Source organism: Channa argus, chromosome 11 (assembly GCF_033026475.1).
Source record: "Channa argus isolate prfri chromosome 11, Channa argus male v1.0, whole genome shotgun sequence".
NCBI lineage: Eukaryota > Metazoa > Chordata > Actinopteri > Anabantiformes > Channidae > Channa > Channa argus.
Window position 1 is genome coordinate 12,890,019 of NC_090207.1, and position 14,494 is coordinate 12,904,512.

The 14,494-nt window shown below is 39.2% G+C and overlaps 1 protein-coding gene across 5 annotated transcripts in view; it reads right to left on the reverse strand.

Annotated features, from left to right (window-relative positions):
- Positions 1-14,494, reverse strand: part of unc5ca (unc-5 netrin receptor Ca) — a 178,752-nt gene that overhangs the window by 88,877 nt on the left and 75,381 nt on the right. The gene's annotated exons all lie outside the window — the stretch shown is intronic.

Genomic DNA, 14,494 nt, shown 5'->3' on the forward strand with positions numbered 1-14,494 from the left:
CAATTTGAGCTGCTCCGTGGTCCGATTTCCCACATGGTTGCTCAAAAAATCTATTATAAACTGCAGTGAGCTTGATTTTTTTTTTAATATAACTGGTTTATTGTTTTGCATGTTTTGGCCCACACTGTACTGGCTGCCATGTTGGATATCAAGTTTTTGTTATATCCATAAACAACTAAGAGCACGGTTACTTCAGACATTTTTGCAGTCTGGAAATCCAAAGATTTATAGTTTAAACACATACTTATGTCAACACACATAAAAGGAAGACAAAACTGTCTACAGACATTACAGTATATCCAAATAATCTGGGTCGATCCACTGACAGCCTTATGATATTAATCTAAAAATTAAATACACTGACAAGCTTTTTTCCTTACTTTTTCTGTTACATGATAATGAATAGAATAATAGAATATTTTTCTGAAATCCAATTGAAAGTCCTTCTTCAACTCTAACAAGTCTGCAATGTTTTTGTGCATCGTGCTATGGAGGAATCAGAGAATGAAATGAGCAGGAAAAGTACCGACTCATGGAAAGAATTGAAAAGACAACGTGGCCAACCCTGAGGGCAATGGCAACTTCATCGTCCTCCCCTTCAATCCTGCCCTCTCCTCAACTGTCTTTTCAGCCTGTCCAAACTTCACGGCCACCAGTGGCCCCAATCAAAGGGACACCAAGACTGTTTTGTCAACGGGTTGCCAAGGTCACCAAAACACTGAGGATTACAAGAGCAGGTGGGATGGACACACTTGCACACAAACACAAAGCACAATGTATTAAAAGTTCATGCTCACACACACACACACACAAACAATTTCTTCTGACTTGTAATTTGCTTTCAATCCATCATCATCCAGTTTCATTAAGCTTGTCTAGACCTTTTCTGTGCGTGTCTGCATCTGCCTCACCTGGAAAACTGTGACTCATGGGAAAAACATATGACCTTTGCGACCACTTTAAAGCACAACCTCTTTCATGGCTACAGTCGCACATAAATGCTCCCAAAATAAAAAGCAAGCACACGACACACAGTATACACACTTGTGCACACACATTACGCAATCTTCCATTCCTTTACCCTAACTGTGTGGGTCCTTATCTTGAGATTAGCAGTGTGCTGCGGGCTAGGAGCTAAAAGCAGCTTAGGTAAAACAACGACACACAAACAGGGGGAAAATGAATAGACTCTGTCCTCACTTTGATGTCACGAAGCTGACATTTCCTCTCTTAGTTCTGTAATTAGTTCTTTGAGAGTATGAAAATTGGTAGACATTTTTCACTGCATAATTTAATCTGTGGGAAACTTTCTCCCACTTATTTATCCAGGGTGATGTTCACCCATTTCTCTGTCAGTTTTAACTACTGCTTCATCTTGTTACTTTGTTTCTCCACCACTTTGCTTTACACCCATCCAGCACTCTCGCCTTCCTCTTTGCCACAACACCCATTCTTACCCTCATCTGTCATTCAGCGAGCTGGGGGGTGGGGGTGGAGAGTGGGGGGATACGAGGGTCACTGCTCTGGAGTGACAACTATAAATTATTGACTGGGACAAGAAATATGATAGTCAGAGTAAAAGGGTGGGTGAAATGGAAAAAATAGGGGGAGAGATGAAGAAAAAAAATGTTCCCATGAATACACAAACAATATTTCTTTTCTCTTCTACACCATCTTTTTTTCTGGTCCTTTCCTCTCACCACCTTACACTTTTCCTCTTCTCATCTGTTGTCTTTGTCCTTCTTCTTAAACCTTTTCTCCTCCCCTTGTTTCTCCTCCTCTTTAGCCCCTACCTATCCTCCTAATCTCCTGACACAGTGAATTACTGGTCCTAACAGCCCAGATCATAAAAGTCTTGCCTGAATGCTGTCATCAATAATGGATGGATGTAGCAGAACAATGTCGATTTACAGTATGTAGTAAATATGTACCACGGACAGAAAACACATTTATTCCCTTGTTCATGCTTGTAGTCGTGTGCCCACTTTGGAAACCCTAGAAACCCATCCAATAAAAATCTGGTAAAAATGATGTCAACAGATGTGACCAATCATGTCTGAGTATCACTGACGATGTGAACTGATCTGTCATCAATCGAGGAAAACACAGAACAGAGGCAGATTGTGGGAAGAGAAAACAATTAATCACCCGTTATATGATATGGACAGGACATTCCAATGTAAAAGAGCTGCTGCTGCTTATACTCAGTAATATTTTAATAAACCAATCTTATTTTAACTCCTAATAATGTTTGAAAGGTCAATGCAGGCAGGTTTGTGTATTTTGTTTTAAAAAGTAACCTGAGCCATGCTGACACTAAAGACAAAAAAAAAAGTCTCAGAGTTAGAACTGTGAGCAGAAGGCTGTTCCATCTTTAAATGAATCCCAGGTACTTTATGAGAAAGTCAGAAGTATGCAAACGTGTCTGCAACCTAAAGAAAGTCAAACCAAGCCATATAGGGTCAAAAAGACATGGGTGTGTGTGTTTTAATGGCTTGTGTTTTCAGTGAGGTCTGTGATGTCTATCAGTGCAGGAGCCATGGAAATCATGAGTTCATACTCATACTTCTTAACGTCTTATCTGTTAGTTTGAATCGGCAGCAGCTGCAAAAACATATGCAAACTGAGATACAAGCACTTACACACACACACACACACCATAAATAGGCATACAAACACACATTTAAATCTGGTACTCCTTTATCACTAATCCTCTACCACAACCTACTACAACCCACTACATACACATGCACGCAGACATGACCATGAACAACTAAGGAAACAAAGCTGGAATGATCCATTTCCACCTCAGATACTTTTGCTGCCAAATTACACTAGTCACACATCCAACTACACAGACAAAAATAAAATGCACACACCCACATAAAGGCGCAAAAAACATTTGTGTACACTAGAAGAAAAACAGATGTGCTGACATATTTCTTCTTTTCCTTGTTGTTTCTCTTCCTCTTTGAGTCTATGTCTCTCCTAAACATGCTGATTATTTCACGAGCACAGGAAAATACAAATACACATTCTTGGTGCTCAGATTACCCAGAGCTCCTGCCAATAAAAACTTTGCCCGCAATCTTTCCACAAAACACACACATGGCTTTACTTTTTATTATATCATATTCAATTGAAAATATTAGAATCCTGAAAAGTTTCAGGAAGGTAATTTAGGGAGTTTATGTAGACGAAGAGAGATGAAAACCGAGAGAAGGAGTGAGGAAGGATGGGAGAGCAGAGAGCTAATGTATCATTGCTCTGGAATTAGATATATGATGCCGCCCATTTCCCAAAACTCTCTCTCTCTCTCCCTCACACACACACACACACACACACACACACCCACAGAATACAAGCCAACCCAAAAGTGTATGCATGCAGCCCACATACACAAACGCACACACAGGGGTAGAAATGGAAAAATCTTATCAGCTATTCACCTATAGAGCAGCACTTCAGTTTGTCTCTCTGAATACTATGAACTGCTTGCTTTCTTCTGTCTTTCTTACTCTGTCCATCTTTCTTTCCTCTCCATCCCTTCTTTGATTTGCTGACATTACTACTTTAAGAAAGTAGCAAATGCATTGAATTTATTATCCCTTTTGAAACATTTTTCCTAACCCTCTATTGGAGATTCATTGTTCATCATTCTTTAATGTTTACCCATCCACTCTTCTATCAGTCATGCTTTGAAGCAATAGCTACACACGAGGGGAAGATTTTGTTTACCCAGTTTGCCTGAAGATGTACCAGTAATCCATGGTTGTTAAGCAATATTAGACAAATTTCATACCCTTTTAACTTTTATTATTTACAGTATTTTGTATGCACCTGCACCTTTAGTAATATCTAAGCAATCACTAAGGGTGTTTTTTTCTGTGTTGAGCACAAAAGAACAAAGCACTCAGTTATAGCAAGGACAATGAACTGTACCAACGTATGCATAAATTCACATAATCGCTGATTTAATCTCTTTTTTCTTCCTTTCTTTCAAGTGTTTTATTTTGTGTTTTATCTGTCTCCTTTATCAAAGGGCTTTTGAAGATGATTAGTGGTTCAGATTAGGGTGGTAAAACAAGGAGCAGCAAAGTTATGCTGGTTGACAAAAAGACATGATAACATATATACTGCCAGTATTTGGACCTCTATGGGGTGCATGTATTTTCTGGATTCAAATCAAGAAGAGATTAAAGGTGGGTTGAAGTCAGTTGAACTACTTAATATAACATGTCAATGAATTATACATCATGCCCTGAAGCATCATATCCCTTTGGAAACAAGACACCAGAGGTGAATTTGCTTTATATAAATGGCTGCAATTTAGTTGGATTTTTAGATGGACTCTAAATAACATCTGCTTCATTTCCAATGTAAGACAACTTTCTCTGAGACTGGGTGGCCAACCATGACTGTTTGATGACAGTGGAGGAGAAATAACTCCTAACACTGCTTGTCATAGTGAGTTATATGTCCACCAGGTTTTCAGCACAACACTAAGCAATTTATAATAACTGAAAGTACTCAAAAGCTGAAGTATCTGAATATAGGAACAGACCCTGACAGCTGGTTGCTGTCCTCGGACTCTGATTGTGTGTGACATAAGGCCCCAACTAAAGCCTGGAACTAGATTTATGAACCTGCCTGCAGAGGGTAGACTGTTGTGCCACAGCTGGTCTCAGTTAAGAAAGAAGTAAAGAGAGCCTCTATTTGTAGAATGAAAGGGAAGAATACATCTGGGGTATCTTGGTACCCTGGTATACTATGACTGTGCCCTATATTAAAACTCTTGATGATAATAACTACTTAGTGAGATTGAGGTATGAATTCAAAGAATTAAAGAAAGAAAAAACGATAGTACGGAGAGGCAAAGGTTTTTGTAAGGAAGCCATGCAATTTATTAAACTCCGTTCCTGCTGGTTTACTTTTCTGGGGCATGTGCAGTTGGTGCAGCATGGACAGGGTCTGCAGACACACATTTTTGGGCTCTAAGCTGACGCCAGTACAGAGTCGGTCCTGAACCTCATGTACAAGGGAAGTTTACCAAATTCACATTACAGAAATTCTGACAAGGAATACATAAAGTGTTCTCCTTCATTAGCTTCTCTCAATGGCTCAGGTGACTCTGAACTAGCTTTTCGTTACGCTGCTATAGACCGTTGCCCTCCAGTGCACTAAGCTCTGGAGGGCTTAGTGTTTAGGAGTTTTGCCTCTCCACCATCATCTAGTGCTTGCTCAAGGGGAATTTGTTGGGTTTTCTAATTATTAAATATGTATACTTTTATGCTGTTCTATGTGTTATATAAATAGAGTTGAATTGAATGTTTGTTTATTTGTTACATTCTATCTACTGTAGCATTTACAAGAAACTGAGTTTTTATTTTGTGTGCTCCAAAGTTATGAGTGCTCATTTATGTATTCTTACAGTGCAACTGTACATACTGAGACTGTGCTGTAAAGCTAAGTTACATCAGTCTGAAAGGTTGCATCAGAGCCACAAACCCAAACACAACAGACACTCAGTTCTAGACCAAAACCTTCAGACACACATACATAAAGATGAAAATGTTGTCCGTCACATGAACATTTTATCTATTCCCATAATATTATTCCAAAAGCTGCATTTGCTGCCACTAAAATGCAAATGTTTCTGTGGTCGTGTTTGTAAACGCACATTTTCATATGTTTCCCATTATAAAGACTAATGAGTCAATTTTAAGGTTTGGTACTTGTTAATATTCATTTTTAAGTGTTTATGTTTGTTTTTAGCACCGCTTGCAGTCTGGGTATAAGGAAGGCCAGTTAGCCCATCACTTTGGTCCAAACTGAATTATGAATGAAACAACAACAGGATAAATTACCATTAAAGTTTGTAAAGATAGATATTTCCGGTTTCCTGGGGGAAAAAAAAAAAACTTTCATGATTCCTGGACTTGGAAAAAAAACTTTTTAAAGTTGTCCAATTAAGCTAATTACTTGCCAGAAAATTCAGACAACAAAAAAAACATCAGTGACTTCAGGACTCGACCGAAAACACTTTGCTGAAAACCTAATTTAACTAATCAGAAAGATCTGAATTTCGCTGATAAGTTTTGCATTATGAGGTACCAACATTCTAGATAAAAGGAGAGCAATTAAAAGAATAAATAAGAGGGAAGGAATTAAAAAGACACGTATCGTAAAGAAAACTTGAGGCATAAACACCTTGCACTGTGCTTGGTTGAGAGTTTCACATTGAACATTAAGCACACTCACAGTTGGACATGCATCACACGTACTGTACTGTATATACATTTGGGCACGGTTACATTTTAAGCAAGGACACACACACACACACACACACACACATACACACACACGAGCAGCTGATGAGTGGGTGTTTGCAGGTAGGCAGTGTGAAAGGACTCAGTAGCTATTTTGCATGGCAGCCTTTGCCAAGCACACACACAGACACACACACAAACACGTTTCAAACTACGACTTCACAGAATTGCGTGTGTACCTATGCTCATCCTGAATGACAACTGCTGTGTCGGGTGTGAGGCTCTGCATTTCTGTACAGCTTCACTCTCTTCCTCTCTCACACTTACTTCCCTTTGACTCCCCCTTTTCTTCTTGGTCTTGTCTCCACTCTACTAGTTTTTTTTTTTTTACTTTCCCACTTCTCCCTCCTTCTGCAAAATTTTGAAAAGCAGTCTGAATTTTGCCTAAGAAGGAGAGAGAAAGAGAGAGGCAAACAGACTACAGTAAAGTGCTCTATACGAAGAAGTGAGGAGTGAGTATGCCTCGTTTGTCCTGAAATAGCTCTTAAGTCAGTGCTTATCTCCAGTTTCTGCAGTGCAAGTCAGCTTAGGTGTATAGATACACCTCACTGGACAGCAGTGGATGGTCCACAGCAGGGGTTTAAATGTTGAGTCTTTGGTTACAGTTTTTCGTATATCTTTCATATGGCTCAGGACGTGGGTACTAAATGTCAAACTATCAGCTGCTGCGATCGTGAGGAGGCCAGATGAGAACCAATCGGTTATAGTCCTTGGTTATGCTGTGGGTTTTAATTCCAACTCTTCCTTCTGAACTAGGTCACTTGTGTGAGAACCTGTATTGGTTGGCCATTCAGGGCAAGTCTCCTCTCCCACATCTCTCAGTTGCTCCTCTCTACCTCTCTTCAGTCACGCTAGGTACTGTAAAAACCAGGCCACACTTAACTCACGAAATTGTCGTTTCGAATGATTCGTAACAATAGTGTTTTGCACAGCTCTGACTTCCCATTTCGCAAAGACAATTGTATAACGTAAAATAATCTCAACTTTCACATTATCACAGTAATTCTGCAGGACTGTTTAATCACAGGGGCTGCCTGAAACTGAATAATGCAGTAATATTGTAGTAACACCATAATGAGAAAGAAATGCATTTAAGCAGGAGAAAAAAAAAAAACAGGATAACAAGGAGAAAACAAGCAACCGCATGGACAGTCAGAGTGAAATAATTACAGTCATTTCACAATCATGAAAAACAGTTATCGGCGCTGTAATTCACAAGTCTTATTTTGTATTGCACAAACAAAAATGTAAGCGCGCCACACACATCCACACGCAGATGAAATATCTCATTCATATGCATAGTCTTATGTAAGCTTGTGGGGGTACAAACTTGTGCGAGTTGCTGTGTAATGTTATCTTCCAGATGGATTCTGTCTCCCTTATCCAAGGCCTGAGGGAAAAGCAAGGCTTTGCTTTCATTCATGTTCTACTATCACAGCTCAGCATCGCTATTAATACAAGCATCCAGCGCAGGGCACTGCATTAGAATATCAAAACATTGGCCAGAGAAGGACTTCTATTTTCAGGGAGATAGGGTAATGTTTTTTCTGGGTGGCTGACAACAGATAGTATGGCTGGCTGGTTGTATGTCTGTGCTGTAGAAGCCACAGCTCAGGATCCACCTGTCTCTCTCTCCATCTCTCTCTCTCTCTTTCTATTTAACGTCTGCATCTGTATATTTTCCAGCCGCCTGTGTCTTTTGATTGTCTCGTCTGTGCACCTTCCTCATCTTTTTTTGTTTGTTTGTTTCTTGCAGCCTACTGTTCACAGTCCTTTTGCCTTAGAATAGAGTCATAAATTCAGCCATCATTACAGTATGTGGTGTCATTTCTCAAGGGATACATCTAAAACCAACCTTAACCCAGCCTCTCGTCCTTAGCTGTGAACAAAGCACAGACTATGTAGGCATCTCCACAAAAGCACCAGTTACTTTGGCTTAGGTTGTCTCGGGGGGATATAAGCTGTAGGCTGTGATGATCAATAAATTCACCCTTGGCCAGTCACATTACTGGTCTCATCACTATGAGACCAGTAATGTAACTGGAAATTGTATTGTTGATTGGTTTTAGATAGTGCAGAATGATCTGAGCCTGTTTAAAAATCACTATTGGCAATGGGTGATTAATGCTAAATTGGTAAATTTAAATAGATAAATTATATGTTTAAAGCAATACTTGTACATTATTGCTGTGCTTTTGCATTTAGTTTGCTCTTCTCTAAAAGTCGCCCAAGTGGCACCAGATTGATGTGCAAGAAACAGACATGGGTGTGGAATATTGATGTAAAGTCTGGACAAATTTTTTACCAAAATATCAACAATTCCCTTTACACTGCCTCTTCTGAACGGACTTCCCATCTTAGCACCATAAGCTCTGCTCCAAAATATCATACAGATGGACAAATTTCAGTGTCAGTAAATTTCCAAACTTAGCGCCGGTTGTTCCACCATTTCAAAAAATGGTCGCTATGCCTCACTTTGTTCCTGGCTTTTTAAAATTATTTTTCTTATTATGACTCGTATGTTTCCATGTTTTCAATCCTTCTCTTTCCCCTATCTCCTTATCTCTATTGCTCCTATTGTTTTCTTCTAGAAGGCATTAAAACACCATGCTCAGCCCAGTTTTGTAGATTATCTATTTGCAGAGGAAACTGGTACCATGCTCTCTCCCTCTCTCACTCACACACACACACAGACCATAAAATAATAACGATGGCCTCAACTCAAATGATAAAGAACAGCTTACAGGCTTATTTCATTTGAAGATTTTCCCATATTTTGGCTATTTTATTCAGAGCTGAAGATAAAATTGGATCAGACATTTCACTGCTCATGCCTTTCTCCATCTGGAGGCTCACCGTCTCTCTCTCGCCTTCTTATCCCTCCTCTCCACCATCTCCCTCTTACACCCTTATTCCTTCCAACCACACAACTTGGTTTTTCTCCCTCTCCTAGCCAAAGTCTTCTTCTCCGTGCTGTCTTCCTCTCCTCCTCCTTCTCAGTCCACACTTCATCCTTTCCTTTTTCCATCCTCTCGCTCTCTCTCTCTGGCATCTTTCCACACTTTGCGCTCTCATCATTTCCCCCCCACTTCTCGCCTTTTCCATCTCAACTCCTTTTCAATACTTTGCCTCCCTGCTTTGCTCTCTGGCATCCTTCTACTCACCTCCCTCTAGCCTCCTTCTCTGAGTCTTCTCTCTGCTTTCCTTCCCCTTTTTATCTGAAACTATTTTTTCACTACCTGAGATTTGCTCCCCTCCCTCACTCCTTAGGTCACTATAAATAGAGCCTCAAGGGGTTTCATAATGGACTTCTGCCTCTGACCTTATTACAGACACATTACTGACCAGCTTTGTCTCTTGTCTTTTCTCTCTAATGCATATCCACCACCAGAGAACAGTTTTTTCCTCTCATCTCTGCTTTACCTAAATAATGTGTATGACCTGTTCATAAAGTAGTAATTCTATAACACTCCCATTTAATCTTTTTCTACTGGTTCACATACTTCTCATCACTGCCTCTCAAAGTGGCAGAAAAGTTTCTTCCCACATGCCTTTTCATAGATGAACAATTAATAACAATTAACAATCATAGATTATCATGAATAGTCTCTGCGCGATAACATTATGCCAGTAATCTAACTACTGTACTGTGTCTTTAAATTACATCAATATTGAACCTAAACTTAATCAAATTCAAGCTTTTATGCTCTGCACATTCACTCATGTTTGAACATATAAATGCTGTTTTATGCATATAGATCATTAAGATATGCTATTATCCTCTACATAAAATTTCCACATGAACAGTTTCTCTGATCGGCAGTATATGTTTGTACATAATTGCCATAAATCATGAAGTCACAAATTAATTTACACCTAATCCCAACAAGGTTTTGGATGTGTGTGTGTGTGTGTGTGTGTGTGTGTGTGTGTGTTTGTTTTTTCCATTTGTTACTGAGTAAAAGAAAATACATTTTAATTTGTTCTTGAGCTTACATAAAAACACATCAATGGTGATGAAACTTTCCTTGCAGTGACTTTGGTTGGAAGCTAATAAGCAAACTTACAGCCAGTGTTACAGCACCTACACTGGTTTGAAATGCCAGCAGTGCTAACATGCCATTTTGGCATCTCAAGTGCCAACATAGAGAACTTGGTCTGCCATGGACTGAGCCAGATCAGGAAGAAAATACTAGATTCCAAAATGTCAAGTTATTCCTTCGACACCATCGCCGTTGTTTTGTCCCTTATTCTGTTTGATCCTTGGCTGTCAGAGTCCTAATTAACTTTTATCTTGAGTCCGCTTCCCTCACAAGTACTACTTTCTAAAATGAGCTGTGCTGGAGCTTGTGGGAACTAGAGCAGTGGTTACTGAGGTGGAGTGCGACAATAAGAGTGAAGCTCTATGTATGTGTGTGTGTGTGTGTGTGTGTGTGTGTGTGTGTGTGTGTGTGTGTGTGTGTGTGTGTGTGTGTGTGTGTCAGAGAGGGAGACAAAAAGGGAAGAGGGGCAGCAGGAGGGGAAACAGCTTTATTCATTTTCAGCCTTATTTTGGTCAAATCCAAATCCTGTTAAAACTACACAATGGGCTTTGAATTGGTTTCAGGCGAAAAACATTCAAATTCCATAAACGACTCAATCCCTGACCATTTCATGTGGAAAAAACAAAGTGGGTCTAAATGAAAGCTGTCATGAGGGCTTTGTACAAGTTGTCTCAGCCTTCACTCAGTGGGACATTAGGGTCTTGATACATTTAGACCAGATTTACACCAAATTCATAAATTTTACTACAACACAATAAATTTTACAATTAGGTAAGTATCATTTCTAGTAATTAAAATGATGCATTAACTGCAGTGCAGTGATGTTTTTCTCCTTGCCTCATTTTGTTTTACACTAATGCTCTGCTGTGCAGTAGAAGAAGACAACAGGTCCTGACGTGCCAGTTAGTTAACTCTGAAGGTGTTCTGGATGGTTAGTCAGAAAATGCATGTGAGGCAAAAGAACTTTTAGCAAGGTGGTGATGATTTGGAGATGTGTAAATGTCAAGCATGAAGCTTCACAGAGCAACAGTGAGGAGGGCAGATGTGTTTTTATATTTGGACGTTTTAAGCTGAAATTTCAAGAAAAGAAAAGAGGAAGCTGACCACTGTGCAGGGCTGCATTTTAAAAAGCAGAATCTAATATAGTTTTTTTCCACCACGTTACCAACTACATAAGAACGATATCAATATTTCCACTGGTACTTGTACGCAGTTCAACATAGACCATATTGACTGTTTGCTGTTTGCACTGAGCGTTTTTTAACATGAAAATTAAAAATTCATTTCCAAGTCTAAGATGGTTTGAACATTAACCTTTACGTGCTCTTTTCTTGTTCTGTGTGATAACTAGTGCCCATAAGCAAAAACATGTAGTTTCTTGCTGAGCAGTGGGAATGTGTGCAGTAAGTAGATGTGTCCTAGTTGCTCACTCACACTTCACACATCTCAGCCTTCACTTCATAGCGTCCTTGAGAGAAATACATGGACTCACGTTGGTGAGGATAAACATGCAGCTATAGGATCAACTGGGTTCCTTTGTTGTGTCATTGGTTTGTTGACGGCTATCATTTTAACATGTGGCCCACATGCAACACATTGATGCTGGTGAGATCACAAACAATGGTGAAGCTTGAAGGCATGGATATGCAGTTCAAAGCTGTGAGAGACTTCACAAGCTCAAATGGCAGCAGGCAGCAAGACTACAAAATGTTTTTAAAGAGGCAAGGGGAATAATGAGTAACTTCTACCAGTAAAGGCTTTCCACCTTGAAGAGCTGAATCTTTGCTTTAATCTGAAATTTTTTTTTATTTTATTTTCTTCTTTTTCAAGCACTCGGGGCAAAAGATCTGTGCCATGACTGAGAGGACCATCCTTAAAAAGAGCTGAAGCCCGAAGCTCCATGTGTTCACACTTCTCAGAAGTAACTATTCTGTAGCTGATGCCTTTCTGTGATTTATTTTTGGGGCCACAATAGATCGAAAGATAATGGGTTTATTCAAAGGTTACAGGTTTATTTGAGCTATTATGGAACAAAAAAATAAATTAATTAAATCATGTAAGGGTAAAATATTAAGAAAAGAATGTATTCAAAGCAGTATTTAACAATTTAGCAATAAAAAGTAGAGCACTGAAGTCTTCCAGGACAACTTATAGAGTATAGTTGCTCATTATCTTAAGGTTAAACTTAAAGATAATCAGTGTCAAATGAGATTTGCTCATTTGACACTGATGTAATCAGCTAAAACACCCTTAATATCAACTGTACTCTACAAGCCATCCCACCTTAAGACTATAGACTTTATCCTGTTTTATTATTTTAGAAAGAACAAAAGGTAATTAATTCAATTGGTAAAAAGGTTATGAAACTTCACGGCTGCAGGTTGTAGGTTCACTCTTTGGTGATTCAATTTCAAGATTAATTTCCATTTCAGGCTGAAATGGAATTTAATTCTATTTAACAAAGAGTCACTGTGCGGCTAATTATGTATTTACAAATCTCATATTTGCTGCTCAGAAAATAAATCACATCATTACACAGAAAAAATATGAAGTTCAGATTCAGTTCATATGGAAAAGAGTGTGTGCATCATCATTAAGTTTAACTTGACTAGTCTGAGGACCAGCTTCGCATAACAGTCCAGTAATAGTGCTGAGGGATGAGCTCCATTAGTTACACAGGGCCAGAGATGAACAAAAGGTTAAGAGTTCAAATGTGGAAAGACTAAGGGGATTTGATTAACATTTCCAATGGAGTGAAGAACTACATTAGATATAAACACACACATTTAAAAATACATGTCATAATAGTCAACAATTTTTGTTCACTACAGTATATAGATCATGTCATTTTGCCACTGGTCACTGAGTTTCTGAATATTCTCTCAGCATCATATATACATAAACACCAAGATGAAGTTTAAGTGTAGAAATGCTACAGGCTTTTTGCTCTCAGTCATCAGAAAGTATACAGATGAAACGAAATGGCCAAAGCTCAACAAGGAAGTTTAAAACCTCAAGCGATCAAGTGACTGAGTCACTATGTTTATCTGTGAATCGGCCTCTAAAAAAGACGTATGGATATGTTGATAGACTGGAAGCTGACTTTGCCCCAGGGCTGCCAGTGTTGCATGACTGGGTCTTTTCAGTGAGGCCCCACACAAAGAGGTGCAGTGAACAGGGGAAATAACAAGAGGTTAGTTAGTTAACTGGGGTCATGAGGTCAAAGGTGATGAGGCTTTTAAGTGTGTGGGGGTATGTATTTGTACTTGCTGTGTGTATATGTGAGTTATGCTAAGTCTGCACTTGTGTGTGTGTGTGTGTGTGTGTGTGTGTGTGTGTGTGTGTGTGTGTGTGTGTGTGTGTGTGTGTGTGTGTGTGTGTGTGTGTGTGTGTGTGTGTGTGTGTGTGTGTGTGTGTGTGTGAGTGAGCCATAAAGATGTGCTGTAAGATGAAAGAGCCTCTGTGCAGGTGGATGGTGAGGTCAGAAGTTGAAATGCTGTGGGGGGCTAACGGAGAGTATTCACTGCATGACTGAATCTGTTTGCAGTAGGCTGCCCTGTCAGAGAGCTGATGAATGGGTTTTAAGTGTTTTAGCCTTGTAAGCTCAGAGGTAATGGACTACAGCTGAGTGAGCCAATGCTATTGTTTTCAGAAATGTGGCATGTGGAAATTATACGCTTGTAGATGATGTAAGTTTAAAATGTTTTGAGTTTTCATCATTAGCGGCACAAAGGAATGCAATGAAGTTAAATAATGTGCACATTCAAATAAGTAAAGTCTAATCCAGTTAACAGGGTTGAGGGTTTTAAAAATGCTAAGGATGGGCTGCAGATCAAACATATGACACGACAGAGAGGAGGAAAAAAAAACAGATAAAGGCACAGTGAGATGTGACCCAGAAAGTCCAGGCAAAATAAAAGATGATTATAAGATGTCAGTGTGCTGACATCTGTGCAATGCACAAGTTCTATTAGTCAATAGCAGCTATTTTATTGTTTGGCATCAGATTACCCGTAGATATATTCTATTCACTTTACAAGTACATGAATTTAGATAAATTGATATTGTTTTACATTGATACTGCTTTAAAATCAACTGTAACAGAGTCGTCTCTGTCAACAT